Here is an 11,012-nt window from a genome sequence, read left to right as displayed (position 1 = left end):
ATCACGTGTGGCTTTTTGGCTCCCTGTCCACCTCCTTGTGTGCTGTTGGTCCCTTGCTCGCCTGCCCTTGCACACTACAACCAAGGGAATTATATTTCCAACAGTACGATATATATGTGTATATATATATATATATATATATATATATATATATATATATATATATATATATATATATATATATATATATATATATATATATATATATATATATATATAAATGTTTATTTATTTATTTATTTATTTATTTATTTATTTATCTATTTATTTATTTGTTTGTTTATTCATTCACCAATTTATTTGTTTATTCATATTATTGTGTTATCTTTGCCAGCATATATAATAAATATTCAGTAATTGTTACCGCAAAGGATAGCGTACTGTTATCTTAATTATCTGATTATACTATATTTAGGTAATATCTGCAAAATAAACAAATTAATAAAACTAGCACATTATACAAAATCACGCAAACCACGTAAATTTATCGCTTCGTTACTCAGCAAAATCTAAATAAGTAATATTAGTAAATAATAATCAGAGCGCTGTAGAGGAGCGGTGGAGCCGTGGCGGCGGCGTTCACGTGAAGAGCCTCGGGAGTGCGGGAGATGGTGGCGGCGCCTTCCAAGATTGTGGCCAGCAGCAGGCCACCACCGGGGTGTTGTGGCCAAGGTGAGTGATACGAGTGTTCAAGAGGCTCAACAACACCAATCGTAATTTAGCAGATGGACGTCAAGTTTCTAGATAAGACGGAATAAAGAGGGCGGCGGTGGCGGCGGCGGGACAGCGGCGCCCGTCACCGCCGCTACGTCTTGCGACACTCAGGGAGAGAATTTTCTTAGAACTTCTATAAAATTAATTATATATCTATATGAAATTTACAGTTATTTCACGTCTTATTCGTATACATATGCATACAAGGAAGCGGTCTACACCAGTCTTAATAATATTTTAAAAGTGCCATCACCTTTCTTGAGAACGTCTGTGATGATGAGAAATCACGCCAAAAAAATCCGTAAATAAATTGTTTTCTGTGCTGTCGGTTGAATGTTCATATCCTGTGGTCATGATGGTGACAACCACACTAATCAGGTGCTAGAATTTCTGGGTAAGTATTACACAACAAGCTAAGAGTGTGTAAGAAGAAGCAACCATTAACGTCCCTCCTCGCCGCCAAGACCCAGACGGGCCCGCGCCTCGGCACGGGGCAGGCAGGGGCGACACGACAGTGAATGGCTACTGTTGACGGAAAGCGGAGGTAAGACTTTTGTTTTGAATCTCCCAATAAAATATTCTTCTAAAGTATTGATATTCCCAAGGGCTCAAGGTAAGTGGCAGCGAGCCTGACTCCCTCACTCGACCCATCTGTCGCCAGCCAGGACCAGCGTCTTCCAGCAGACGGCCCCTCCCGCCCGCGCGCCCTCCCTGGACCCTCATCGAGGCGGCTCTTAAAGTTATGCCGTTACCCTGGCTTATCTTTACTCTGGAGGCATACCAGGTGATATATGCTACACGTGGCACGTGAGGTGCAGACACACAATGCAAGGCCAAAGAAGCTCAAGCCGGCGACGGGCAGGAGCCTCAGAAAAGGGTGAGGTTATCGTACACGCGGGGTGACGAGGCTCGTGGGCCGCGCGCAGGGGCTACCATTTTGTGGCCCCCCTTTTTTCTCGCTAGATTGGGAGTTGTATTTTACACCAGCACGAGTAAGCATTTTTCCCTCTGTCAGTCCTCCTGCGAAGTGCGGATGAATGAACGTGGCCTTCTTTTTGCCTTGCCAAGGGCGCGGCGTGTCCAGCCAGTGAAGCCAACCTAGACACTCTTGTTATGGCGCGTACTTTGAAATTATCCCCCCCAGTTCCCCCCCATAAAATGTCGGGTTTATTTGTGCGGTAAGAGCGCCTGCGTCAGTGCCACGCTGGCGCCCCCTCCTCCTCTCCCCGAGTCTTCCCGTTTCCTATGACGCGAGGTAAACAATTGTCTGGCATGAGATAACAACGTGTCTCTGGACAGGTAAAGTGGTGAGGTTCTCTGTGGCTTAGGCGAGATATAAAACAACACCAGTACACTGTCAGCGATACAGACGGATTGGTTAAGGTGCGTCAGCTGCGTCAATGGGTAACGTTATCTTCACTACACAGTTTGGATAGAAAGATTTGTTTTGATTTCAGGTTAGGTATTTATCTTTAAAGTTTTATGTGAAGAGAGAGAAAGAAAAAAAATAAAGTCATGTGGGAAAGACTCAGCTGACGAAATGTTTCAAAGACAACAGTGAACACCAGACTATGCAAGTTACTCATAGAGGGAGTCTCACGTTACCCGGGTCGATAATATTGCATCTCGCTGTTGCATGCCGCACACAGAGGGGCGCCCCAAAGCCCGCCAAGCCACTTGTTTGGAGGCTGAAATAGACTACTCACGAACCAAGGACTTATGCTCATATTTTCTTTACGGAGTTGCATTCAACGAGCAGTTTAAAAAAAAAAATTATTTTGGAATCACTTCTCAGTCTGCCTTTCTTGCATAATGATAAAAAAAATAAATACATACATACTGCATAACAACATGATACACGAGACACAATTCAAGCATTTGTGAAATAGGCGCTGATACAAATATTATCAAATCACATAAATACTCGCACACTATTATAATTGTTATTATTATTATTATTATTATTATTATTATTATTATTATTATTATTATTATTATTATTATTATAACGATCCTTACCAGCATTATTATTGCTTCTGCAAAATACAATCGATAGGAAAAGTGTTCTGGAGACAGGCAGAGAGAGAGAGAGAGAGAGAGAGAGAGAGAGAGAGAGAGAGAGAGAGAGAGAGAGAGAGAGAGAGAGAGGCTCCGCTAAATAAGTATCCCCGTGGAGGGCACAACCGCAGCTCACAAACAACAGCAAAACTCCTGATAACAAACAGAACGAGATATGTTAATATAGATATAACGGATCCTACACTGTCTTGTGTGGATAAAACAATAATGATAATAGTAACCGGCGTATACAGATGGTAAGTGGGGGGGAGGGGAGTGGATGCCTGCACTCCACAATGCTGGGTGGAGCAAAACCAGAAGCAATAGAGGACAGAGTAATGGAAGTTGCTAAATCTTGCTCAACAACTCTCAACTGACTTTCTAACTTTTGTTTCCTAGCGAAATGAATGGCTGTTTAAGACTTTGATGATATATTATCTCAAGAAACTCCATTTGCCGGTCCAAAGTTTAATTTATTAGCGACAGAGGAGCCCGGATGTCACCCCCGAGGACTCAGCAGCCAGCACGCCCTCACTTTTCTCCGCCAGCGCCGCCACTGCCAACACCATCCAAGCCGCCACCACCACCAACGCCACTGCTACTGTACTCATCCCCTTCTCTCCGCCATGACCACTGTAATACCATCATTGCCTCCAGCATGACCGTCACTGCCACTGCCATCGTCGCGTTATCATTGCCATCACCACCAGTACTGCTAGCAAGAGTACGGTCTCACTCAGGGTCTCTTTTAACCATTAGTTTAAGTCAGTCTTTCAGTTGCTAATAAGCTAACGGTCTCGGAACATGATGGGGAATGTACTTGATAAGACAAAAGTATATGAAAACAACACGATAAACCAAAGAAAGTCAGAATATGAAGAACGCAATATTCATAAACAACAATTCCTCAATATTACTCCCAGACACACACATAAACATTGACAAACATTCCCTGAAGAGGCAGGAAAAGAAAGGCGGCTCTTCGTCCATAAATGTGTGAACGTGTTGAATCAGATACGAAATATAGCACTAACAAACAATACCCAAGACTCAGCCTCCCTACACTATCTTATGCTGATGGAAAAATAAGGAAAATAAATGACGCTGCAACTGGCGCTGTTGCATAAGCTGCCTTGCAATGGGACTTCTGAGCCAGAGGAAGGAGAAAAAAAATACGGCAATAAAATTCTCCTTCAGTGGGAGACGCTGCACGAGCTGTTTTAAAATACCCACAAGCTGGACACTTTTTCCCACCGTCAAGTTTATCAGACGTCTGTCGAATCCAGGCGGAAGTAAATTGTAGGTAAAAAATGTGTCTTTTTCTCCCGACAGAGAGAGAGAGAGAGAGAGAGAGAGAGAGAGAGAGAGAGAGAGAGAGAGAGAGAGAGAGAGAGAGAGAGAGAGAGAGAGAGAGAGAGAGAGAGAGAGAGAGAGAGAGAGAGAGAGAGAGTTTGCCACCTTTTCCCTCCATATACAGAAACAGGCATTGAGAAAGAAATTGGAAGAGAGAGAGAGAGAGAGAGAGAGAGAGAGAGAGAGAGAGAGAGAGAGAGAGAGAGAGAGAGAGAGAGAGAGAGAGAGAGAGAGATGTGGGGGAATAAAAAAGGACAAGTCTTCACCAAAACCAGCAGGGGGAAGGAACCAGATGTTGTGGCGGTGTTTTGCAACCAGACCAAAATGTCGACAACTCCCGAAGCGCGTGAGGTATGACAACCAACAGCGTGAGGGGGTGAGGGGAAAGTGTGGAAATACGACTCATGCCACTCACACGGCTCGATGGCATGTATGCATGTCCGTGGTGGTGGTGGTGGTGGTCGTGGTAGTGGTGGTGGTAGTGGTGGTGGTAGTCGTCGTGGTGATAGTGGTAGATAATTATAAAAAAAAAAAAATTCAACGTAAACGTTGATAGAAATTAGATATTTGTAGCAGTATAGTAGTGGTAGTGGTGGTGATGTTATTATAAGTAGTAGTAGTAGTAGTAGTGATAGTAGTAGTAATAGTAGTAGTAGTAGTAGTAGTAGTAGTAGTAGTAGTAGTAGCAGCAGCAGTAACAGTAGAAGTAGTAGTAGTAGTAGTAGTATTAGTAGTTATTGTTGTTATTGATATTGTTGTTATCGTTGCTGCTGCAGTAGTAGTAGTGGTAGTAGTAGTAGTAGTAGTAGCAACAAAAGTAGAAGAAAGAGTGGCATACAACGTCTTGGAACTGGCATCAGCTGTGGTGGTGGTGGTGGTGGTGGTGGTGGCACGGGAGGGTGAGGAGGGCAAGGCCGAGGCTTGGCGAGGGATGCCTGCCAGCGTAACACGGCAGCTCCCTCATCGCCTCCTGACAAAAAGGCAGGGTATTGGAGTAGACGAGGTGTGAAAATGAAGGAGAAGGAGGAGGAGGAGGAGGAGGAGGAGGAGGAGGAGAAATGGTGAGGAGTGGAAGATAATGAAAAGAAAAGTTTGAGAATACTGAAATATAACACAAAATTTAACAGTTTGAAGATGTGACATACTTCTGATCACATATTCGATCAAATAAACCCCCCACAAAAAAAAAAATGAAATTGAGGTTTAGTCCTTGAAAATAATGGAGGAAGTCAATGAATCCACACGCACACACACACACACACACACACACACACACACACACACACACACACACACACACACACACACACACACACACACAAGCACGCACTTTAATACAGGGTGATGGTTCTCGTCATACTAAAGGTACATGGCGGAGAAAATCCTTGAGGGAAATGTTTGCTACAGTCAGGGTGGGAGACTGGAACGCGTTAGGGGAGGAGGGGCGGAGTGAGGGTGAGAGGGGGAGAGTGAGAGAGGGAGAGAGAGAGAAAGAGGGAGTGAGTGAGATAAAGGCGGATGGCGAGGGAGTTAGCGGAGGGGAGGGAAAGGTTGAGTTGGGGAGAATGGAAAGAGAGGGACAGAGAGTAGGGAGGTGAAGGTCACGACTGCAGGGCAAACTGTTGTGCGGGATAAACATGACGACTGAATGATGCTGGAAAAAATCAAAATAAATAAATGAAAATTAAATAAATGATGTTTTAGCGTGACAATCATGGGGGTCATCGCAGGTGACCTAAATTACGACTGATTTGATTTATTGATAAGAATTTTGCATGATAAGGTAAAGATGAGAAAGAAAAAGATGATAGAAAACGAAAAGGAGAGAGAGAGAGAGAGAGAGAGAGAGAGAGAGAGAGAGAGAGAGAGAGAGAGAGAGAGAGAGAGAGAGAGAGAGAGATGGGAGGGAAAAACTACATTAACAAAGGTGGGATGTTGACAGGAGCCCCAGGGAAGGAAGGGGAGGGAGGGTGGAAGGGAAAACGGGAAAGGTGAGACCAGATTGGAAAGTGGAACTAAAAAAAAAAAAAAAGAAAAAAAAAAGCGTTGTCATTCTTCTGAGGAAAGAAACTATTCAAAAAAACCTTCCATTAACTATAACACAGAGACAAGAACCTACGTAATAAGATTCACACGCAATTCACATAAAGGAAAACCTAAAATAATGCGTTCATTTTAATACAGATTATTCGATTTACACTCCTTCTTTCCATCACAAATACACAGGCACCAGTCCATCTTACCAGTGTGTTTGTGTTTATGTGCTGGTTGTGAAATAAACTCCCTCACTTTCCTTCCTTCCCTCCATCTTCCCTTCCCCTTATTCCTATTTTTTCTCCCTCTCCAATCTCCTTTTGCTCCCCTCCTTTCACGTCACCCTTATTCTCCATCTCCGTCCCTGTAGATCTCCCACGCTAATGTTGTGTAGGCTGTGTACATTCTTCTCCATTTTCTACCCCTCCTCGTCCTCCTCCTCCCTAACCCAATCTCCCTCACAGCTTAGTCCCCAGCGCAGGGCATCCCTCATTATGTAGACGAACCAGGAGAAAACTATTGATTAATTTAACCTTATTGACAGCAACACAGAAACTAGAAAAGGTTTAGATGTATATAAGAGAGAAGAAAGAATATTTTAGTTGTATTTGCCTTCCCTTCTTCTTGGGAGGGAAGTGGGAACCTGATCAGAGGAATTCATCGCGAACTATCAGCGGGCGATAATGTCTGCGGTACCGGGGGCAAATTCAGAGGCTCTCTTCCTCACTTCATCAGGAGAGCAAGCCTTTAAGAGCTCCGGCATCGTTCCCCCAGAAATGTTCCTATATTATACACGGCGCACCGCTTGTTTTTTAGAGGCTTGGGGTTGTGGCTCCGACATTAAGCAACCTGGAGGCGCCTCACTTAGCTGCCGCGGGAGAGACAAATATATCCTTGATTTCCCACGGGTGCTGGTGTTTTCCAGGGGGTGGGGAGATAGGAAGGGAGAGGGGAGAGTGAGCCAGGGAGGGATGGAGGCCAGGAGGAGGAGGAAGAGGAGGGGACAGCCCGAAAGCCTCACGCCACCACCTCGTCCGAATTCTGAAAACAGCACTCAAGTTAATTTGAAAACAACCGACCAATCAAAGAAGTCGGTGCAGCTCCCATCCCCAGATTAAAGAAGGTGCGCCATTGGAGGAGGACGCGGCGCATCCGAAGCAGCTCTTTTAATGCTGAGATGGTAATTTGGTGTTTTTCTCTTGTGAATGTGAGGCTAAAGGAAGCGGGGCCTGCCTTGGTGCTCGCTAATGGAGGCCCACGAGGAGCAGATGAAATGGAAGGAACGTACAAACTCCAACACCCCGATGAAAAGTGCGGCACAAAACTGAGTTATGTACCTCGTTTGTAGATGTATGTCAGAGAAAAAAAGTACTTCATTCATGCACCCCACCCAAGCACCCATGCACCTTCCCACACACAAAGATACTTACGGAATGTAGGGCAGTTATTGTTCCTATTTAATGAAAAAGAGGTTGCATTACGCGTTACGAAGGTACACAGTGATGAACACATAGAACAAAACAAAAAAAAAGAAATCTACAATTGCATCTTATGACTGATAGAAAATAAAAAATGAACGAAAATGTTTGCCATCATATGACTTTTTTTTTTTTTTTCATATTCCTTTCCGTGAACATTCAAATAAATATGATGTACTGTCATAATGAACCAGAATCAACAAAGAAACATCCTAAGTTCTCTTCGTAATCAAACGTTCCCCATTACTTGGTCTGTTCCTTAATTGCATGTCTATGAACCTCAGCATGTACATCACTGACACTCACTCCAGCGTCTCGTCCCGAATCTCTAGCCTGTCAATTAGCAAACGGAGTCTACATATACTCGTGAAGCTGAAAGCAAGTTGTGTGTTAGAGGGACTAATCACTGGGCGGACACATGCAGCAACTTACAACACAGTCCATTGTTACTGGAGCTCGCTGTCCAGTCTTGGGGCACACGCCAGGAGCCAGTGAGTCTTCTCTACAATCAACGACAACATTACAATACCGTCTAACTGCAGCCGCCAAAAGCGGCTCCCAACACTAGCGGATTATTGGCAGTCGTGATGACAACCCTCAGTCGTATGTCGTCCATTGAGTATTGTCGGTCCGTCTTGTAACCTGGACACTCTACAGTCCTTCTAAGGTTCCTCTCCTCTCCCTCACGAGATGCAGCGGCCAGCAACACCTACACTTCTTAATACCTGATACTGGACTTTTCATTTTATATATATATATATATATATATATATATATATATATATATATATATATATATATATATATATATATATATATATATATATATATATATATATATATATACACACATATATATATGAGAGAGAGAGAGAGAGAGAGAGAGAGAGAGAGAGAGAGAGAGAGAGAGAGAGAGAGAGAGAGAGAGAGAGAGAGAGAGAGAGAGAGTGTACATACCTGAGTACGCATATGTTTTTGTGGTCGCAAGCGTGTGCATGCAAGCGTAATGAGTGGCTATCGGGCAAAACTCTGCCATTCAGTGCAGTGCCTTAGTAAAAAATCCGGAAGCTTTGATGAAACCCGGAATTACAGTCAATGTGTATCGTTTTATTCACACGCCACAATTACTGCTGTATCTCTGATGGACCATAAAGAAACGAAAAAAAATGGGAAAATTTCAAGCAGCTTATGTGTTCAAGATACCAGAAACTTGCAAAAAGAAGACAAAACAAAAAATAAATAAATAAATAAAAATTTGCTCTTGGACTTGGCATCAAAGACACAAAAAAAGTTAATTCTAAACTTGGTACTGTTCATCAACAACCATTAAATCTTGCAGCGAGAAGAGTGCAGTAATTATTAACCCACGCATGTCATTCAAGTTTACAGTGCCCAAAATTACTAACAGAGAACCTCTCGTAGTCTTGTCGTGTAAGTTGTTACTACAAGTTACTGGATGAAACTTGGATTTTAGGAGTGAGGGCCGCGTGCAGCTCTTATGTCCCCGGTGGCGGCGTGCTGGCTGAGGTGTGGGTAAACAGGGCGCAAAGAACGGGTGGAGGGGAGAGTTGCCTCAGCGCGGTGCTGATGAGGGAGATTGCTACTGAGGGAAAGAGAGAGAGAGAGAGAGAGAGAGAGAGAGAGAGAGAGAGAGAGAGAGAGAGAGAGAGAGAGAGAGAGAGAGTTCAAAAGAAACTCTGCTACATACTTATGACTAAGTGCTGCTGAGATTTATACAAGTGTAGCCCTGCAATCCCTCCTGTGCCCTCCCCTCCCCTCCCCCTGACGTTAACAGCCCCGTACACACACCTACACCGTTAACGAATCCTTTACGGAGGCGGGCGTGGCAGGGAGTGCGGACATAAACAAAATTATCGCAGTGTTTACGACTGAGGGTCAACACAGCCACTAACAGGGAGAAGGTGTAACAAGGCAACACGTCGCCACGCTGCACCTTACACACAGCACCGCCGCTGCCGCCGTCGACGCCGCCAACCTAACGTAACACTACTTAAGAGTTCCAGCCAAGCAGCTCCAGATCAGAAAAATATATTTGTTCGACTCAACTCTACAAAAAAATTATACCTGGTGAATGTTTTTTTTTCTGTAAAGAGGGATAAACTTAGGGAGTTCTTTCGTCTTTACTGGTTTACGTGCCTCAGTGCAAATTGGATAGTGTTGTGTGTGAAAATTGGTTCCTAATTGTCCTTCCTTTGCGTTCCTTTTAAGTTGCTTTTCAGTTAAGAATATTGAGGTGAATTTAGACAAGTTATCCAAGGGCATATAATGACGAAAGTCGTGACAAGGTTCTCTGGTTACGTAATGGGTACCTTTGCTTACGTGTCTGGTATGGTGTCTATATTTAAGACAAAGTAACGCTGAAAGATTTTCCGTAAGGGGCAAGGAGGAAGTACAAAGAGGAGGCAGGAAGGTGAGTACAGCCTCAAGCCTCTGAACAAAACATTAAAACATTAAGCAAAGGACAATACGAGTATCTAATGCGACCTTCATAATGAGAAATTACCTTAAGCATTAGTATGTCAGTATATTTACCCACAATACCAGACAGACTTTCATATCCAAAGAAATTATATATATAAGCTTACAAAAACATGTTGGCTTCATCCCCACCAAAAGCAAGCCGCCAATAGAGCTGTCAGAATGTTGTGGCCAGAGCGGGCTGCGTCAGCGACTGTCACCACTATCACTGGCTGCAACGTAAAAAAATCCTCCCTTTGTCACGTGAAATTAGAGAGTTTTCTGCTCGCCCAAACAGAAATGGATAATGTGTGCTTTCAATGTCACACAATGAAGGGAGTAGACAACTCTTTTGTGGTATAAACTTTCTATTGCACCAGTCTTTTTTACGGGATTTTTCATCACTTTCTTTTTTATTTCCAGTGGTGGGTGCGGTGCGGTACGGGAGTGAGGAGTTTTGCAGGGACGCTCGCACGGCACAAGCATCACTTTGTTGGTTTTGAGGGATCTGACTGAACTGAATTATGGCGTCAAAATAATGAGGTCATATGACTCCAGGAGAGTGCGCTACTGCTCCCACTGAGAATCTACCGTAGAGGTCTTTGATAGTCAGCAAGAAGTGCATGGTGAAGGGAAATAATCGATTAAAAAAAAAGATGATTATGAAAGACATCCCACCTGCAAAAATTTAAAAAATGTTAACGTAATTGAGAAGGCCAAGGAAGACGTGGAGTGGGAGAAGAGTAAGGAGGATGAGAAGAAAGAGGAAGATGAGGATTAGGACGAGTGGGAGAACGTGATGAAAGAGAGGAACGATGACGACTTGAGAGACAAGAAAGAGAAGGAAGAGAAGGAGGAGGAGGAGGAGGAGGAGGAGGAGGAGGAGGAGGAGGAAGA

This window comes from Scylla paramamosain, chromosome 12 (assembly GCF_035594125.1).
Source record: "Scylla paramamosain isolate STU-SP2022 chromosome 12, ASM3559412v1, whole genome shotgun sequence".
In the NCBI taxonomy this organism is placed as follows: Eukaryota; Metazoa; Arthropoda; class Malacostraca; order Decapoda; family Portunidae; genus Scylla; species Scylla paramamosain.
Note: the sequence above shows the minus strand (reverse complement) of the source record.